Consider the following 19,738-nt stretch of genomic DNA (forward strand, 5'->3'; position numbering starts at 1 on the left):
CCCCGCCATAAAGGTCTCCCCCTTGCTCTCACAGAGATTGTGGAGCACACAGCAAGCTGCTATAACAATGGGGATATTGGTTTCGCTGAGATCACAGCGAGTCAGTAAGCTTCTCCATCTCCCCTTGAGACGGCCAAAAGCACACTCCACCACCATTCTGCACTTGCTCAGCCGGTAGTTGAAGAGTTCTTTTTCAGTGTCCAGGGCGCCAGTATAGGGCTTCATGAGCCAGGGCATTAGCGGGTAGGCTGGGTCCCCGAGGATGACTATAGGCATCTCCACATCCCCAACAGTTATTTTGTGGTCCGGGAAGTAAATACCTTGTTGCAGCCGTCTAAACAGACCAGAGTTCCTGAAAACACGAGCGTCATGAACCTTGCCCGGCCATCCCACGTAGATGTTGGTAAAACGTCCCCTGTGGTCCACCAGTGCTTGCAGCACCATGGAAAAGTATCCCTTTCGGTTAATGTACTGGGTGGCCTGGTGGTCCGGTGCCAGGATAGGGATGTGAGTTCCATCTATGGCCCCACCGCAGTTTGGGAATCCCATCGCTGCGAAGCCATCTATGATCGCCTCCACGTTTCCCAGGGTCACTACCTTTGGCAGCAGTACATCAACGATTGCCTTCGCTACTTGCATCACAACAACCCCCACGGTAGATTTGCCCACCCCAAACTGGTTCGCGACTGACCGGTAGCTGTCTGGCGTTGCAAGCTTCCACAGGGCTATGGCCACTCGCTTCTGTACACTCAGTGCAGCTCGCAACCGGGTGTCACTGCGCTTCAGGGCAGGGGACAGCAACTCACAAAGTTCCAGGAAAGTTCCCTTCCGCATGCGAAAGTTTCGCAGCCACTGGGATTCATCCCAGACCTGCAGCACTATGCGGTCCCACCACTCAGTGCTTGTCTCCCGTGCCCAGAATCGCCGTTCCACGGCATCAACATGACCCATTGCCACTGTGATGTCCTCGGCGCTGGGTCGCCTGCTTTCTGACAGGTCTGTGCTACTCTCAGACTTCAGGACATCACCGCGGTGCCGTAGCCTCCTTGCCTGACTTTTCTGCATCTGCCTCAGGGAAACCTTTATGATAAGCTGCGAGACGTTGAGAGCGGCCACAACTGCAGCGATGGTCGCAGCGGGCTCCATGCTCGGAGTACAGTGGCGTCCGCGCTGTCAATGACTGGAAAAGCGCGCGAACTGTTTTCCCGCCGGCGCTTTCAGGGAGGGAGGGCGGGAGTGATGGACGGATGACGACAGTTTCCCAAAAGCACCCTCGACTCATTTTGTTACCCAGAAGGCATTGCCGGCTACACCCAGAATTCCAATGGGCAGAGGGGACTGCGGGAACTGTGGGATAGCTGACCACAGTGCACCGCTTCGAATGTCGACGCTATCACCGTTAGTGTGGACGCACAAAGTCGAATTACTGTCCTTAGTGTGGACACACACGTTCGACTTTGCAATATCGATTACAAAAATTCGATGCAAGTAAAATCGAACTACTCTCGTAGTGTAGACAAGGCCTTAGTGTAGTTGGAATTAATGTTCCATAATTAACATGAGTAAGATCTCTAGAAGACCCAACTTTGTTCCTATTTTGAGCTCCTATTTTAATACAATCTATGCAAAAGAAGAACTTTAAATGTGGTGGGACTGAGATCCAAGTTCTAAGTTTCTTAAATAAATGTGCAGCTATTGAGAGCAGCCTAGCTAACTGTTGTTAGCAGCACTCTGGTCAGCCCCACTGCCAAAATTTCTGCTCAATATTCATGCAATTCCCCCCCCACACCCCAAATTAACCAGAAAAACGAAATATCAGAACAAATTTTGTCAAACAGAAGTGTTTCCTAAAAGCACTTCAATATCCCATCGTGCTAGTGAGAATGCCATTTCATAGAAAAGCAGAATAGGAATTTAAGATTCTCCCTGGCAAAGTAAGTATGAGTTGGTGTGGGATGAAACCATAGTAGAGGGGCAACATGTTTAAAAAAAAAACAGAATATTAGCATTAAGATGGAGAAAGCAAGAAAGAAAAAATACATCTCAAAAGATACAGAGGTAAAATACGTAGCTAAACATGTAAGTCTGAGACAAAGGCAACCGGGATATAGAATGATCTGCATTAGTAATTTAAACTTGGGAAATATCCCTAATGAGTCCAAAATAATAATGTACCATACTCAGAGGTTCTTGGCTTGAAGTCCAGTTTTATTTAAAATGATACACATTTATTTAAAATGACATTGGAAAGAAAAAAAGTGACAGTTAGTAGAAGTCATTAGTCAAAAGTCTGAAGATTGACTAAAATGACAAGCAGACACAGCGAGGGCTGGAGAGGTACAAGCTATATGTTTGTACAGAACCATAGCACAATGATGCTCTTGATCCACAACTGGGGTTCCTAGGCACTATTATTACACAAATAACAAACACTGTCATATAACAAAATATATATTCAAGGAAGTGCAGCGACAACATATAATCACTTATAATCACCGTCCTGCACTTTAAGTTGGGGGGGAAAGGAGGTTGTCTGGCTGGCCGGGAAAAGAGGGCAATGCTTTCTGGCTTAGGGGAGGAGGGGAGACATAAAACTGCTGGAAGAGCAGTCAGCATGGTGGATGACTCACCACCTAGAATGAGGGGTTTAAAAAGGTCAGCCTGGGCCTAGCCCTCCCCTCATTCACTCGGAACAGGTCTGCGCCATTCCGGCGTTGAGGGCCTACATGGCAGTAAGGTGTAAGAGAGAAGGCCCCCTTTATGTACATGGAGATGGGAGTCCCCTCACGGCATATCAATTGATTACCATGTTGAGACAGGAGCTAACGAGGTTGGGGCTGCCAGCCCATGAATTTGGTTCCCACTCATTCAGAATAGTGAATAGCAGCTATGGCAGCAGCGCAGATAGGTAAGGAAGCAGAGGCTATTCAGGCAATCGAATGCATACTGAATGTATGTAAGGCCGCATGTGTTTTGGGTGCATATGCACGCATCCAGGTTGCCTGAGGGCTCCCAGCTTGGATTCAGTGGCGAAGCATTACTCATTTGGCATGCACAGAGGGGCATGTTATGGGATCAACTGATACTGCTGTTGTATGCTGTGCGGGCAAGTCAGCGGCCACTGAATATACTGGTGATACACCTGGGAGAAAATGACTGGGAACACTTAAAGGAGCAGAGTTAATGCTTCGAACTACGAGGGACCTGATGCAGATCCTGGCAATTTTTCTGGGCGTTAACATTGTCTGGTCAGATATGCTTCAGCGCAGGGTCTGGTGGGGAGCCATGAACGCCACCAGGGTGGACAAAACCGGTAAGTATGTGAACAGGGAAGTGGCCAAAATCTTGTTGCCCTTGGGAGGGACAGTAATTTCATGGCATATTGGCATATTCTATGGGGCACCTGAGTTACTTTAGGAGGATGGGGTGCACCTGTCAGACTCAGGTGCTGCCATATTTTTGGCTGATATAAAATAGGGCATTGGGACATGTCTGGGAACCCGGCTGGGTGTGGGGAGGAGACAGCCAAGCTAATGGCTGGCACCTCCTTGTGGCGGATGTTCAGTGCGGCACAAAAGAACGGATACATAAATTAAGGCACAAAAGAACGGATAAATGGCTTGGAAAAGGAATTAAGGAGAGGTGCTTGGTAAATGAGCAAGCCAGGGGCAGTTAGGGACTCCTCTGACTGTTACAGCAGGGAGCCAACCCCCCCATCATTATAGTCCACCTTAACCCCTCCTATGAGGTGGGGTGGTTGGTAAGGTCCTGGCAAGGGAATTGCTGGAGGGACCTGGATGAAAAGGGGGGGAGCTGGTGGAAGCCCCCCCCCTCACAAAAAAAAATTGGCTGGAATTGGAGGGTCCCAGCAGTGGATCTGCTGGAGGGACATACATTTTTCACCTGTACTGCACATTTTATCCACCGGGTTAGTCACAGACTTCTATCTAATAATAAAGTTGCAGCCTGATTAAACCCATATCTAATGTCTCCTGTCATTCTTTCGGCATAGCCAGACAAACACATTTAGCTGCTATTGATAAGATTGTGGAGACCAGATCAGAGACAATGAGGTAGAAAAAAAGAACAACCAGAAGCCTAATGTAATTCAAATAATCAATGAAGTACAGAACTGAAATGCTGTATTAGAAAAATCAGATTTGATCTTGCAATATTAGACATCTAGGTTTACCAAAATCAAAAGATGGGGATGACACTGATTTTTTAGGATCTTGTATATGAGGAAAGAATTATTCACGGTCAAATTATTTCACTGACTGTAGTTTGCCTGCCCAGAGACTGCAAGACTTTCTTTAAATTTACTCTGTAATATCAAATTTTGAATTTGAATTTCGTTATTTTAATGTCACAAATGAAAAATCTGACTAAATGCGTTTTGGTACAATGGTTTTGCTAAATTTCATTTAAAAAGACAATTAAGATCTTTTTGGTTCTCTCTTCAGATCTAAAAAAGACATCCTTGTTAAGAGGACAATTCAGAAATAATTAGATTTACCAATAAACATGCCAGAGCTAAGCATAAAAATATTCTTGTTATATGTCTGAATTATCAGTTCAATTAAATTAAAGGATTGCTGTGGAGTACGGAAATTATAATACTCTTCAACAATCAGGTCTGTTTGGGCATGGGGGAGGGCTGATGAAATTTAAAATAAAAGCTTTCTGATAATTAAGTTAAATAATGATCAAGTGATTTCATTTGCCTTAGAGTATAAATAGTAAATCATTAAATCAATTTAAGCCATTAGCATACTTTTTCCCCTCAATATTCATTTTGTAGTATCTGAATTCTGATTCTTTACCAAATATTTAATTTGAAAAGTGAAAGCAAATTATTCTAATACCTCTTTGACCTTTACAATTAAAATAGCTATTCCAACTATTGAAATCAGATTGTCTAATGCAATTGCACTGCTAAAGCAACTGATACTATACAAATTAAATTAAATGTGATAAGAATAAACATTTGGAGTACATTTCTAGTTAGTTCATTGTAATTTGATTTCAGAATTTTACCTGTGTTTTACTTATTTGGGGATAAATTAAACCTCTAAAACTACAAAGACTGATCTAGTCTTATGATAACGTGCACTGTGGGGAAAAAAAGGGCATTTGTATTTCACAAAGGTTGACCTGCTTCAACATTCCTTTCAAAACAGGAATAAGAATATATGTTTGAAACAATATGAAATAATACCAATTTAATTCCAGTAAAGTGAAAGCTAGATACATTAGCCTAGATTTTTTTATGACTAATGTTTTAGGTACTTCCATTTTTATGTCTCCAACCTGAAAAAATAAACTTAAGGGAGCTTGAGTTTAAAGATCAGAGTGTCACTACTTAATGAAAATCAGACCCCATTTAAGATATCAAGTTGGGGCAAAAATTGAAGCTCCCAAAAAATCACGAGAAAGATTTGAAAATTTAGTCCATTGTTTTTGGAGCAAGTTCACATGCATCATACACTCTTTTACTATAAAGAATCTCATAGCAAAAAGAAAACTACAATGTATTTAACCAAAAGGTTGGAGGTCTGATGCCCCAAATTGAAAGACAATAATTTTGAATATATTAAGTGAAAACAGATAAACCAGTGCTAAAGCAGAAATGAAATATATTGCTGTATATGTAGGGTTACCAGATAGCAACTGTGAAAAAACTATGAAAAAATGGGACGGGGGTGGGGGGTAATTGGCACCTATATAAGAAAAAGTCCCCAAAAATGGGACTGTCCCTTTAAAAACAGGACATCTGGTCACCCTATGTATATAAATTGAATAGGGTTACCATTCGTCCGGATTTACCCGGACATGTCCTCCTTTTTGTGCTAAAAATAGCGTCCGGGGGGAATTTGTAAATCACTCAAAATGTCCGGGATTTCCCCCCTCCCCGGCAGAGCAGAGCCAGCGGCTGGGAGGGCTGCAGGAAAGTCACGGGCTGGACTCCGGAGCAGCTGTAGAGGAGCTCCTCCTCCCTCCCTCCCTGCATTCTGAGCCGGCAGCTCCTCCTCCCCGGCAGCCCCGCGCCCCGCTCCAGCAGCACTGTGCAGGGCCAGGGACCGCGTTGTGTGTTGTGCTGGGGAGCGCAGCCACGTGTCGGGCTCGCACCGAGCCCAACACCATGTTCTGAGCAGCAGGGTAAGGGGGCCAGGGGGCAGGAGAAGGGGCAGGGAGGTTCTGGAGGGGGCAGTCAAGAAACGGGGGGGGTCGGGAGTTCAGGGGTGGGCTTTTTGGGGGGAGCGGAGAAAGTTTTCGGCAGTCAGGGTACAGGTAGGGGGTGGGGTTCTGGAGGGCAGTTAGGAGCAGGGGTCCCAGGAGGGGGCAGTCAGGGGACAGGGAGCAGAGGGGTTTAGATGGGTTGGGAGTTCTGGGGGGGCTGTCAGGGGGTGGGGAGTGGTTGGATGGGGCGTGGGAGTCCCAGGGGTCTGTCTGGGGGTGGGGGTGTGGATAAGGGTTGGGGCAGTCAGGGGACAAGAGGCAGGGAGGCTTAGATAGGGGGTGGAGTCCTGGGGGGCAGTTAGGGGCAGGGGTCCCAGGAGGGGGCAGTCAGGGGACAAGGAACGGGGGGAGGGTTGGGGGTTCTGGGGGGGCGGGAAGTGGGAGGGGCAGGGGCGGGGCTAGGGCGGGGCTCCTCCCGTCCTCTTTTTTGCTTGCTGAAATATGGTAACCCTAAAATTGAATAGTTATGCAAACACGGAGAAAATGTTGCTAGAACCACTTAAGTTATTTAAAACACAGCACAATTTGATCCAGGGCCCATTCTTCCAAAGTTGAAGTTCAACCTATGAGTTAAGTCAGAGTAAATGGGCAGAAATTGAAACATGATGAATTTATAATGGATGTGAGGAAATGGAATTCTGAGCCCAACACTGGAAGCAGGGACTGAGGCAACCAGCCAGCTAGGCTGAATTTAGCTATTGCTTTAGGGGTGCATGTGTATGTAAGCAACAGCTGTTGCCCATCGTACCCTTTCTTTATGGTCTTGTGCTCTTGTGCTTCTACATGGGCAAGAGACGTTTTCCCTTTGGTAAAATAATTGAATTACTTTACAATTTACAGGAAGAAGGGAACAGAAAGAAAGGGGAGGGCATTCTTGTGAAATGTTTATCACTCAAACTCTATTGTATGTTTACCTGTAGTATCAATATTCCTTCACAGCAATAATAAATTGCTTTGCACTCCACTTATCTAGAAATAAGAAGCTCCCATGCCAACAAAGCTGGTTTTCTTTTCCAGCTGCTTGAGAATGAATGTTGTGGTGACAGGATATACACAAACACTCCTGCCATCATTAGTACTGCACGGTTAAGGTATTTTATTTTGCTCTTTTTAACTTTAGTTGCCACTTTCCTCTATAATAACTTTTTTTATGTTACTACTTGGCAGTTACATACCACTTTTGATCCACATATTTCAAAGTTCTTTATGAAGATAAGCATATTATCCCCATTTTACAGGTAGGGTAACTGATGTAAGGGGAGGTCAACTTGCCCAGGTCAGTGGCAGAGCCAGGAATTGAACCCAACTCACACAACTACCAGACCCATAACCTATTCACTGGTTTCCTGTTATCTCACTTTTTTACTAAAGATTGTTTCCTCATGCCATCCTTTTAATGGAATGGAATGGTGATGTTGGTGTATAATTCCAGCCTTTCTTGATGCTATTATGCCTTAGTCTTAACCTTTATTGCCAATTTAGATGCAATTACTGCCATTGCTTTTTTAAATTCCTCCTATCTGCCTCCTGGCCCAGTGAGCAATAATAAAAGCTCTCTGGAATTACCCAACACACCTTATTCTGTTCAAAACAGAAAAAAGTATCGTTCCTAAAATGAGCAGTTATTATTTGTTTCTCTTGACTTTTAGAAAAAAAAACAAAAAATACCTCTCTGATGCTCTAGTCACTTTAGACAAAAACCTTGAGAACACAGTAAACCCATAAACTCCAGATCATAATTTCACTCACATAGACAACAGCTAGTCAAAACAATAATAGTAGAAAGCTATAATAATGTCCCAAGATCGCCTTCAAAATATCAACCCTCAGTTTTCCCTTTCTGCCCCAAAGGCTGAGAAAATACATTAGTTTTCTAGGCTGCCCTGAAAGTCAGATTTGTGATATTTCATTTAAGGTGGCGATTAGGAAGTGAGCCTCAGAGTTGGAGGCCCCTAAATGTTTTACAGAATGTCACTATTTCAAGTAAATTTGTTGAAGTGATCACAGATGTTCGTGAATTTTAGCATAGACAATACAAATCTTTTCCCAAATTTCTCTACAATTTTTCATAAAGTAGTAGCATTTTCGTCTCATTGCGCTATACCTTTTCTTTTTAGCGCAGATGTATCTTTTTTTGTTTTGTATTTGCTTAAAGGCAAAACGGAACATTCACAATTATATGCAATTAAATATGTGTTAGTAATAATCAGTCTGGCAGTTTTGGAAACAAGTACATCCAGTACCACTGAATAAAACATCACTCTGAACTTCATTGGCCATTATTGGATATGCCTTCAATCAAATTCCAACCTCATTAGGAGAATCTATTAAAAAAAAAAAAAAGGCCAGAACAGCCTTCTGGCACTTGTAGCAAGGTTAGTTGTCATAAACTGTTTTCTGAAGAGACTGATTAACATAACTGGATCCTAGCCACCACGGCAAGGGGTTATCTAACAGTATAGAAGGAAAAAGAGTGGCAAAGAAGAGTTGAAATTTCCATTTTTTACTTTCTTGTGCTTATTTATTTCCTGGAGTAATGATTGATTATGGTTTTGTGACCATTGTTACTATTTTGGGATATATTTATATTTAACAGGTTGTCGCTAGAACAACTACACACAAATAGCTTGTGAAGGTGCCCTCAGCAAGTATGCCAGTTTTAACATAACATACCCCTAATATGGAGAGGTCATTCAACGTACAATCAAACCCCTAGGATGATTTTTGTATTTACTGTAGAGCATCTCTCTAGAGTCAGAATTAGTTTAGTGAAGAAACAAATCAAACTAAAATCAGATATGTTGCTTTCAAGCTCAGTGCTTTTAAGCTTTCCCTTTTCTACTAAGGATTGTGATTAATTTATATAGTTAACCTGTCATATTAGTTAAATGGATTTCCTAGAACAATACTGCTGCAAGTAATAGATGTTGCTACTTGAAATGGGAATCATAACAAAACTAAGTTGACCTTGGCTTTCAGCTACTTTGGAGCAATGCCTGGAAGAGGAAACTGTTCAAGTGATTGTGACTGGTGCTCATCTTCAAGGAGCTACACTGTAAATTTCCATTCTGTCCTCTGTCCCACTAAAAATATGGACAGGAGGAGGAAGTGAAGAAGTTAAAAAGATATACACAAATTCTAGAAGAAAAAGGCAGTTAATTTTGTAATTAAGTAATCCTGCATGTAAACTCATGAAATGGAATGTGACTAACTTTAAATACTATATATTTTGATACAGAATAAAACAAAGAATAAAATCAGACTGAAGCCTCCATATGTCAAAAAAAGTATATACAGATTACAAAACTAAATTTAGAAAAACAGAGGGGAGTAAACTGAAGCATAATTAATGGGTTGAACACAAAACACTAACGATAGACCCTTAAGATTTGCAACTTAAATATAAACTCCTTTGCTACAAGCAGCAGTGAAAATGAATTAATTAATATCAACCTCCTCTCATTTCAGCAATATCTGTTAAATTGCTTAGGCACTGGTCAAAACATTTTGTACATGAGTTGAAGAATGATTTTCAAAGTTAAAGAAAAGAAGAGGTTGAAATTTCATGGGTCAAATTTTCAAAATGCCTACACTTCTGTTCTGGAGGGGAAAAAATCTAATGTTTGCATATGCAAATTGGTCACTTGTGAATGCTAATGGTCATTGTGTGTGCAATGGATCAATTAGCCTGAACAATAGGCAAGAGGGAAATTAATTAACTCTGTTCCTTATGGAACAATTTCATTTTACATTGAAACAGACCTTATTTGAAAAAAATCAAAAAAGTTGAAACTTCTAAGGCATGTTTTTGCACTCTAAGAATGTTTGCAAAGTTCCTGTCTGATCTATCTTATCAATAGAGACAAGTCAGTATTGAAAGTGTGCTTCCCACTGGTTCCTGAATAAATTCAAAACAAGACAAAACGAGATCTGTCAATAATGTAGACGTCCATAAGTCAACACCCCAGCCCCACACAAGGCAAAACAGCAGATAGAAAAAGACAAGATCTATTGTAGCGCTTAAAGACGATAAAGTCATTGCGGAGAAACTAAATTAATTCTTTGCTTCAGTTTTCACGGCTGAGGATGTTAGGGAGATTCCCAAACCTGAGACAGCTTTTGTAGGTGACAAATATGAGGAAATGTCACAGATTGAAGTGTCACTAGAGAAGGTTTTGGAATTAATTGATAAATTTAAGATTAAAAAGTCACCGGGACCAGATGGCATTCACCCAAAAGTTCTGAAAGAGCTCAAATGTGAAGTTGCAGAACTATTAACTAAGGTTTGTAACCCGTCCTTTAAATCGGCGTCTGTATCCAATGACCGGAAGTTAGCTAATGTAACGCCAATATTTAAAAAGGGCTCTAGAGATGATCCCGGCAATTACAGACCGGTAAGTCTAACGGCGGTACCGGGCAAATTAGTCGAAACAATAGTTAAGAATAAAATTGTCCAACACATAGAAAAACAAACTGTTGAGCAATAGTCAACATGGTTTCTGTAAAGGGAAATTGTGTCTTACTAATCTATTAGAGTTCTTTGAAGGGGTCAACAAACATGTGGACAAGGGGGATCCAGTGGACATAGTGTACTTAAATTTCCAGAAAGCCTTTGACAAGGTCCCTCACCAAAGGCTCTTATGTAAATTAAGCTGTCATGGGATAAAAGGGAAGGTCCTTTCATGGATTGAGAACTGGTTAAAAGACAGGGAACAAAGGGTAGGAATTAATGGTAAATTCTCAGAATGGAGAGGGGTAACTAGTGGTGTTCTCCAAGGGTCAGTCCTCAGACCAATCCTATTCAACTTATTCAGAAATGATCTGGAGAAAGGGGTAAACAGTGAAGTAGCAAAGTTTGCAGATGATACTAAACTGCTCAAGATAGTTAAGACCAAAGCAGACTGTGACGAACTTCAAAAAGATCTCACAAAACTAAGTGATTGGGCAACAAAATGGCAAATGCAATGTGGATAAATGTAAAGTAATGCACATTGGAAAAAATAACCTCAACTATACATACAATATGATGGGGGCTAATTTAGCTACAAGTCAGGAAAAAGATCTTGTAGTCATCGTGGATAGCTCTCTGAAGATGTCCATGCAGTGCGCAGAGGCGGTCAAAAAAACAAACAGGAGGTTAGGAATCATTAAAAAGGGGATAGAGAATAAGATGGCGAATATATTATTGCCCTTATATAAATCGATGGTATGCCTACATCTTGAATACTGCGTACAGATGTGGTGGTCTCATCTCAAAAAAGATATACTGGCATTAGAAAAAGTTCAGAGAAGGGCAACTAAAATGATTAGGGGTTTGGAACGGGTCCCATATGAGGAGAGATTAAAGAGGCTAGGACTTTTCAGCTTGGAAAAGAGGAGACTAAGGGGGGATATGATAGAGGTATATAAAATCATGAGTGATGTGGAGAAAGTGGATAAGGAAAAGTTATTTACTTATTCCCATAATACAAGAACTAGGGGTCACCAAATGAAATTAATAGGCAGCAGGTTTAAAACAAGTACAAGAAAGTTCTTCTTCACGCAGCGCACAGTCAACTTGTGGAACTCCTTACCTGAGGAGGTTGTGAAGGCTAGGACTATAACAGCGTTTAAAAGAGAACTGTATAAATTCATGGAGGTTAAGTCCATTAATGGTTATTAGCCAGGATGGTTAAGGAATGGTGTCCCTAGCCTCTGTTTGTCAGAGGATGGAGATGGATGGCAGGAGAGAGATCAATTGATCATTACCTGTTAGGTCCACTCCCTCTGGGGCACCTGGCATTGGCCACTGTTGGTAGACAGGATACTGGGCTAGATGGACCTTTGGTCTGACCCGGTATGGCCGTTCTTAAGTAGTACTGAGGGCTTGTATAAGATGACTGAGCTTGTCACTGGGCAGATGTGGAGGTTGTACAGTGACTGTGAAGGGACAGTCATGAGAGAAGGGATTTATCATGACTCAATACGAGGCTTTAAAGATTAAGATAAGTAAATTTAATCTTTTCTTTCTAATCACTAATCTAAAAACAATGCTTACAAAAATGTTTACTGGATCTGAAAGCATTTATATTGGTCTAATAAAATTTTTTCCAGCACTGGTAGATAAGGAGAAAGCAGATTTTAAAACCACACTATTCTTATCATCTTACTTTCCCCACCACCACACACACACTTTGACATAACTTTAGCTGCCACTATATCAAAAATCACTATGATTAGGATTAATGTTCTGTCATTTAAAAGCTGGGTTTCAAGCTCTCAGATAATAAACATCTACATAACTGATTTCTACCCCAGGAGTTCTCTAGGTACTAATCACTAAACCATGTCATATATGAAAATAATAGAATTAAAACAAGCTAGGAATCAGAATAATGCTTTATGATCTAGCATCTCGCTAATTACCTGGTCCAAAATGAAATATTACCTATTGGAAACTCAGCTATCTAATGCTATATAGCATGCACTTAAAGTCCTGAGAGTTCTCAAGCATTACATTTTGGTCCAACCATACTTTACTGCCACAGATCCAGGACTGAAAATTTTAAGTCCTGGACCGCATGCCGATGTAATTTGCGTTCACTCTTGATAAACATCTGAATTCCTGAATGATTACCTGCACTAAATTGCCAAACCATCATTGACAAGACTAGTTCCAGATCTAACACACATTTCTGAAGAAAACACTGAATATTGAGCTTCTTCCAAAAAACAGCATCAAGATGATTTCCAAATAAATCATTCCATCAATCATTCCATTCAGAAACATCATTATTGACAGAATTCAGAACTTAGACATGCAAAACAGAGCTATCAGCACCATCAAACACAGGGGTCACTTTTATTAGCAACAAAAGTTACTAAAAATCATTTTCTGGGTTCAGGTATTGCCTGAGTACTGGATTGCCCCTCTCACAGGCTTACTTGTTATAACATAACCTTAGGTGTGACCTAGGGTAAGTGCTAACAATTTCACAACATTGAAACATTTAGTATACATTTCCGTATATAGCATTTCGGCATACATATTTTTGAATTAAGGAAATTGTGAACAGTCGGGGGGGGGCATACATTAGATGTCTTCCGGTTAGTAACTCCTGAACCACTTAGGGAACTGGTAAAGGTCTTGTATTTGTTATGGTCAATTTGTAAATCTTGTTTATTCTAGGTAACCTTTACATTGTCTTTTACAGGAATCTGTTGGGAATCAGAGTTACAGTACTTAAATAAATGAAGTGAGCAACAGATAGGAGAAAATATATCCAAAGTGAAGACATTATCCTCAAAGTCTAAAACAATGGTATGCCATACAACATATCCTGAAAACAAACCAGACAGATAAGGGTCAACAAGTAAATGCAGCAGCCTTCCTGCTGTCCATCATGAATGCGTTTGCTGGTATATGGTCAAAAAGCTAACCCATTCAGACATGAAAGCTAACTCTCTCTTATTATAGATCCTTTTGTAGATGGTTAAGAAAAACTTCACATATATTGGACATGAATCCACAGAATGTTCATTGTGCTCAACATGCCTAGATCTTCTTATATTAGAGATAAAACAAAGGCCATGATTTGCCATTAATATCATACAAACAAATTTTGCAAAGGTGAAATTAAGGCTGCACACATATCAATAGTTCTAATGAATGGTGACTTTTAAAAACATTATAGGTAACAAACCAAAGTGTTAGAAACCCAGGAAGTGCAGTTAATGTTTTAGTTCTTGAACAATGCATGCAAAGTTCCTTTGCCCCCACAAGCATACCAGCCTTCCATCTTCTCTATTTGCATACAATCAAAAATGTGCACCACAGAACACTGGTTTGATAGTTTAATTCATACATGCATATCTCCAATACTAAGTGTGATAATTGATTACATTAACTTATGCATCTTTTATGCAAATACTCCAATATCATGACATGGGCTTATAAAGTTTGTATATGGGGACATGCTTGTTCTGTGTCCAGTGACAACTGGCTGACACGTGGAATTACAGGACCCAGTCCTGTGAGTTCTCTGCAAAGAAAAGGGTTAGAGGTTGAGGTTTCAAGGCTGACTAGAGGATTTAGAACAAAACTCCCATTACAATTTATCAACCTTGAATTTTTTCAAAAAGAAAGAATGAAACTTAGATCTCCAGCAACCATTTGATATGCCATACTAACTTCACTGAAATGACAAGCCTTTAAACTAGGCCTTTTTTCCTAAAAAGTACAAAACAAGTTAGAATACTTTCTAAACACCTCACTTTTTAGTAAGGGGAGGAGTCATAGAACACAATTTAAGAGCTCTGTGTGTTTGTCATATTAAGATCCATGAATATTTACTACTTTAAAATGTAATAGCTCTTATATATATATAAATGTAATCATTCTAATTTTTTTATTATATAAAATTTGATCAACACTAAAATATAATAGCAAAGATAACTTAGGTAATGTCACCTCATTTTCTCACACACACAATCAATATCTAGAAAGAAAATTTTATTTTCACTCATTCAACTAAGACAACAATAGCTTATCAGTGTTGTCTCTTATGGAGCAATTTATCATCTAGTCAAAGCATGTGATCAGGAATCACAATCACATGGAATGAAAATACTGCAGGTTTAGTTTGCAAAGGGCTGACCACAAACCACCCTCTTATAATTCAATTTCAAGCACAAGGTTACAAACTACAACTTCCTATAAATAACCCACTTTTCCTAGAGCAGAGGTCCTCAAAGTGTGGGGCACGCCCCATAGGGGGCATGGAGGAACGTCCGCGGGGGCAGCGGGGCGCCTGGGCCAGCCCCCACAGGGGTGGGGAGGGAGCATCACCCAGCTCCTCCCCAGCCCCAGCTGTACTCCGGTCCCGCCCCCAGCCATGTCCTGGCTCCCGGCCCTGCACCTAGACCCGTCCCCAGCCTTAGAGCGGCTCCCCTCCCTGCCATGCACCAGCCCCCAGTCATGGCTGCTAGCTGCAGCTCCATTCCCAGCCCAGACCAAGCTGCAGTCCCAACCTCCATATCCCTGTTCGTGTCCCTTTCCCCCCAGAGCTGTGGCTCTGCTTCCGGCCCTGGGGAGGTGCGACCCTCAAAAGTTTGGAGACCACTGTCCTAGAGAGTTGCTCCTTCCCCATAAAGTTCCAGCATTCCTCACTTACTATTGTTGCTGTGAAGGCTCAATAGTCACCTCCAGCTTTAACTGAACCCTAAGGTTGTTAGGGAGAACCAACTGCATGTTACTCTACCCTTTGATTTTAGGGGTTGCCAGGCACAGCCAATACTTTTCTCAAATTCTAGTAGTTTTCTGAAGGGCCAGGAAGTAGCATAGTAGAGGGCAAAGAGATAAGGAAAATGCTCTCTTTGTTTCTACATTCAGCTCTACAAAGGATCCGTAGCTACGCTCCTAGGCCTTGCAGGGCCTGACCTGCCCCCAGTAGAGGTGCCAGTTTTGGTTGGATGTTTTCCTGGAGGTTTCATCACATGACAATCTTTAGACTCCAGGACAATCCTGGAGGGTTGGTAATCCTGCCCTCAACTCTAGTGCAGGTACGGTAGCGGACTAAGGAGGGAACGTTGAGGAAAGAGTAAGAAGACAATCAACTCATCTCCTGCCACTCCAGTAGACTTTCAGGATTGGGAAATTATGGTGTAGGCAGCATTTAAGGACAAAGGAGGGAGGAGAATTCAGTTCTCAGCCTGTATTCATAAAGTAGTAGTTTTAATTAGTACACATTTTCCCTGCCTTATTTAACAACAATAAACAGACACAAAAAGAAAAATGAAAGAAAATCCTACCCTCTTACCAGCAGCATCTCAACACAGAACTTCCCTAGTAAGGACATTTGGCTTCTTTTATAGCCCTACTCCTATTGGATGGATGACCCTTCTCCTGTGCATCCTGTTAAAACAGGGAGCAACCAGGCTTCCTGGGTCCTATAGAACAGCAGTTCTCAAGCAGGTTTCAGGAGGTCCACCAAGCAGGGCCAGTGTTAGACTCACTAGAGCCCAGGGCAGAAAGCCAAAGCCCCGCTGTGCAGACCTGAAGCTTGGGGCTCTGAGCTCTGCCACCTGGGACTGAAGTTGAAGCCTGAGCAACTTAGTTTTGTGGGGCCTGCTGTGGCGTGGAGCCCCAGGTAATTGCCCTACTTGCTACCTCCTAATGCTGGGCCTGGCTTTTATATGCAGAAAACCAGTTGTGGTGGCACAGGTGGACCACAGAGTTTTCATAGCATATTGGGAGGGCCTGAAAAATAAAAAGGTTGAGAACCTCTGCTATAGAATTCAACTCAGCTTTGCATGGCAACACCTTCCCTTCAGGGAAGATCTACATGGTGGTATGATTTACTTTAGGAAAAACTTGAAAACTCTTTACAGACTACTAAACCACAGTAATTCTGCTACAAAAGAGCACTGGGGTCCTATCTGATGGTTCCCTTTGAAAGTAGGGGACCAGCTACACCTCTACCTTGATATAACACTGTCCTCGGGTGCCAAAAAATCTTACAGCGTTATAGGTGAAACCGTGTTACATCGAACTTGCTTTGATCCACCAGAGTGCGCAGCCCCGCCCCCCCGGAGCGCAGCTTTACCGTGTTATATCCGAATTCGTGTTATATCGGGTCGCGTAATATCGGGGTAGAGGTGTACCTGGCAAACTCCAAAGTCTCAAGAGGCAACAAAAAAGGAAAAATGCCATTGAGACTCCTGAAAACAGCTGCAAAGGGTCAGCTTTTCTATAAATGCATGGGCTTATAGTTGGGTGATGTGCAGGTGCACTACCCAGCAGAACATCCCTAGATATGACCATATAGTCAGAATTTAATCCTAAACACCAGGGGGTGCTGAGACTTGGGATTGAGGGACAGATATTTTGGCAATGTGAGGATGTTCAACCTAGGTTTGAACACTTCCCCTACAACTTGTGAATTTTCTCTGCTCCAGTTTACAAAACAATGAACCTTTAACCCAACAGTGTCCCCAGGAGGTTCTGGTATCCTTAGGATCCTTGTCCCAGCTATACTAACACCTTCTAAGAACTACTTGTGATTACTTCTCATAGTGGCCTTGGGCAAGGCAAAGTCACTCTCCTTCAGTTTCCTGTCAGCAAAATAGAATTATCACCTACTTATTTCTTCAGGAACAGGGAATTGTGAGACTCAATCACAATTAACATTTGTAAAGTGCTTTGAAGATTAAAATTACTGGGTTTAAAGTATTTTCACTTTAGAGACTACTAATGAATCTATAATTTCTCAAACTAAAATTAGAAAATCCATTTTTTAGATGGGGTTTTGAAATATCCCAGAGGTTAGGAGTTTCAGGCAGTGGATGCAACCCATGAGGGTTTCAATGATGTATATTTTGCCTTTTGACTTAGCAGTATATCCAGTTGGCTTGTTATATTTCTCCAAGCACCTGCAATGTTACTATCGCCACACTGAAAAGGTTCCAGGGAAATTCATTATCTGAAATAGGTTTCAGTCATGAAACCCTAGACTTCCATAGCTAACTTAGCTATGTTGCCAACTCTCATGATATTGTCATGAGATTCATGATAAGTATTATTTTCCTTAAAGCCCCAGCTCCTGGAGTCAAGTAGTTATGTGATGATTTCAGCCTTCATTCTTAAAGAAAAAGTAACTTTCTAGGCCTCCTGACTGTGGAGAAAGCTTCAAATGGCAACCCCAGTGCACCGTAAAGGCTCAAAAAGCAGAAGGCAAATAAAAAGAACAAACATATTAGTTTTACATAATCTCATGATTTTAAAGCCAATCTTGTGATTTTTGATAAGCCTGACTCATGATTTTTGTACAATTGGCGTTGGCAATACTGTAGCTTTGAATAGCTGCATGAAAGCACTGAGTTAATCACCTTGGTTACCATGGTGAGTTGTCCTGTTCCAAGGGGGGGAAATCATTTGACTTTTTTCCTTCTACTTCCTTTAAAAAAAAAATGTACAAAATTGTACTGTCCCCAGCCCTCTAACATTTTTCTGCTCTTCAAATGATACAGTCACTATTTTGGTTGGAATTCCAGGTTTAGTGCTCCAGAGAGGGTGATCTTTTTCTATTGATAATTGCTTAAGTTATTCCAGAAAATTGAGGTAACTGAAGGTTAATTTTGGGAGGATTTCAATAGTTGCTGAAAGAATTGTGAATTTATGTCTGAATCATATCAAGGTCCTAGAGAGACTATAAAAGTAATTTGCAGGATTAATAAAGACTGTGCTTTGGGTATTCTGGTAGGAGAACTTGGGTTATGGTCATGGATTTTTATAGGATTAATTTTAGAAATCCCTAGATCAATCTGCACTCGCACTCCTAAAATATTGATATTCTTTTCAAAACTACAGGAACATAATGATTCCCTCACTGCACTGAACCCTCCCCTGCACAATACACACAGAATACTTTCTCACTGAAAGATTAACCAGACTATATGATATATTAAATAATCAACCGATGTGACTGTGGAGAACATGGGAAATTTCTGGTTTATTTTTATGAAAACTATGTGAGTGAGTTTGCCCAATCACTTTTGTATTGTGACCTATCTGGTTTCAAGGGATTAACTTCTTTCCTGAGACATCTTTCCCAAAACATTCACTGGACATGGGATGCACAGATATGTCTAGGTTGGTATAAATGAACTATTGAGAACTACAAAAAAATTAAGAGCACTACCTTGGAAATACAATGGAGAACAATGACCAGACCATACATTTCTAACTGCTGCTGGTCAAGGGGACTTTTTAAGATATAGATTGACCATTAGTTGTCTAAGTTCAACCCCTCCCCCTACCTAGGGTGACCAGATGTCCTGATTTCATAGGGACTGTCTTGATATTCGGGGCTTTTAATTATGTAGGTGCCTATTACCCTCCACCCCCTGTCCCGATTTTTCACACTTTCTATCTGGTCACCCTCCCCCTCCCCAATAAGGTGAGGAATGTGCATGTAAAAACAGTGTGACTACAACTAGACACAAAGGACTAATATCTTAAGATACTGGCATAAGAAAATTCCTCACCCAAGAGAAGGGAGGAATCCACTCTGGAACAGTTGGGCAGGATCAGGGAGGCTAGCTGCAGGCAGGAGTCTGCCTTGCATGCCAGTGCAAAGATGGACCTTCCTAACCCAGAAAGGGAAGCTGGCAGGTATGGGGAAAGCTGTGTGTTTAGGGTTTTCTTTTCCATTTTAAATAAATGTCCCTGAACACTGTATTCAGCCTGACTGATGACTTGTTTGGTCACTGCAAACTCTGCTGGCTGCATAGCTCGCAAGGGGAGTAGTTTCCAATGGAGGTCCAAGCTCATTTAAACCTACTAATGGAACTATTATGAGAAACATATGTTGAAGCCAGGGACCCAGTCTCAAAGTAGTGGAGTCTGAGGGCTCCTCCCTGGGAAAAGTGTAGGCCTATCACTAAGAAGTGTACACTCCCAGAAAAAACTGTATTAAGGTTGAAAGCACAGTATGCCCTGTAATATCATGACAGTGATGGA

General features: G+C 41.5%; 1 protein-coding gene across 3 annotated transcripts in view; it reads right to left on the reverse strand.

The window, feature by feature from the left end:
- The window catches only part of SYN2 (synapsin II), a 468,511-nt gene that overhangs the window by 363,989 nt on the left and 84,784 nt on the right, over positions 1 to 19,738 (reverse strand). The gene's annotated exons all lie outside the window — the stretch shown is intronic.

This window comes from Chrysemys picta, chromosome 7 (assembly GCF_011386835.1).
Source record: "Chrysemys picta bellii isolate R12L10 chromosome 7, ASM1138683v2, whole genome shotgun sequence".
NCBI lineage: Eukaryota > Metazoa > Chordata > Testudines > Emydidae > Chrysemys > Chrysemys picta.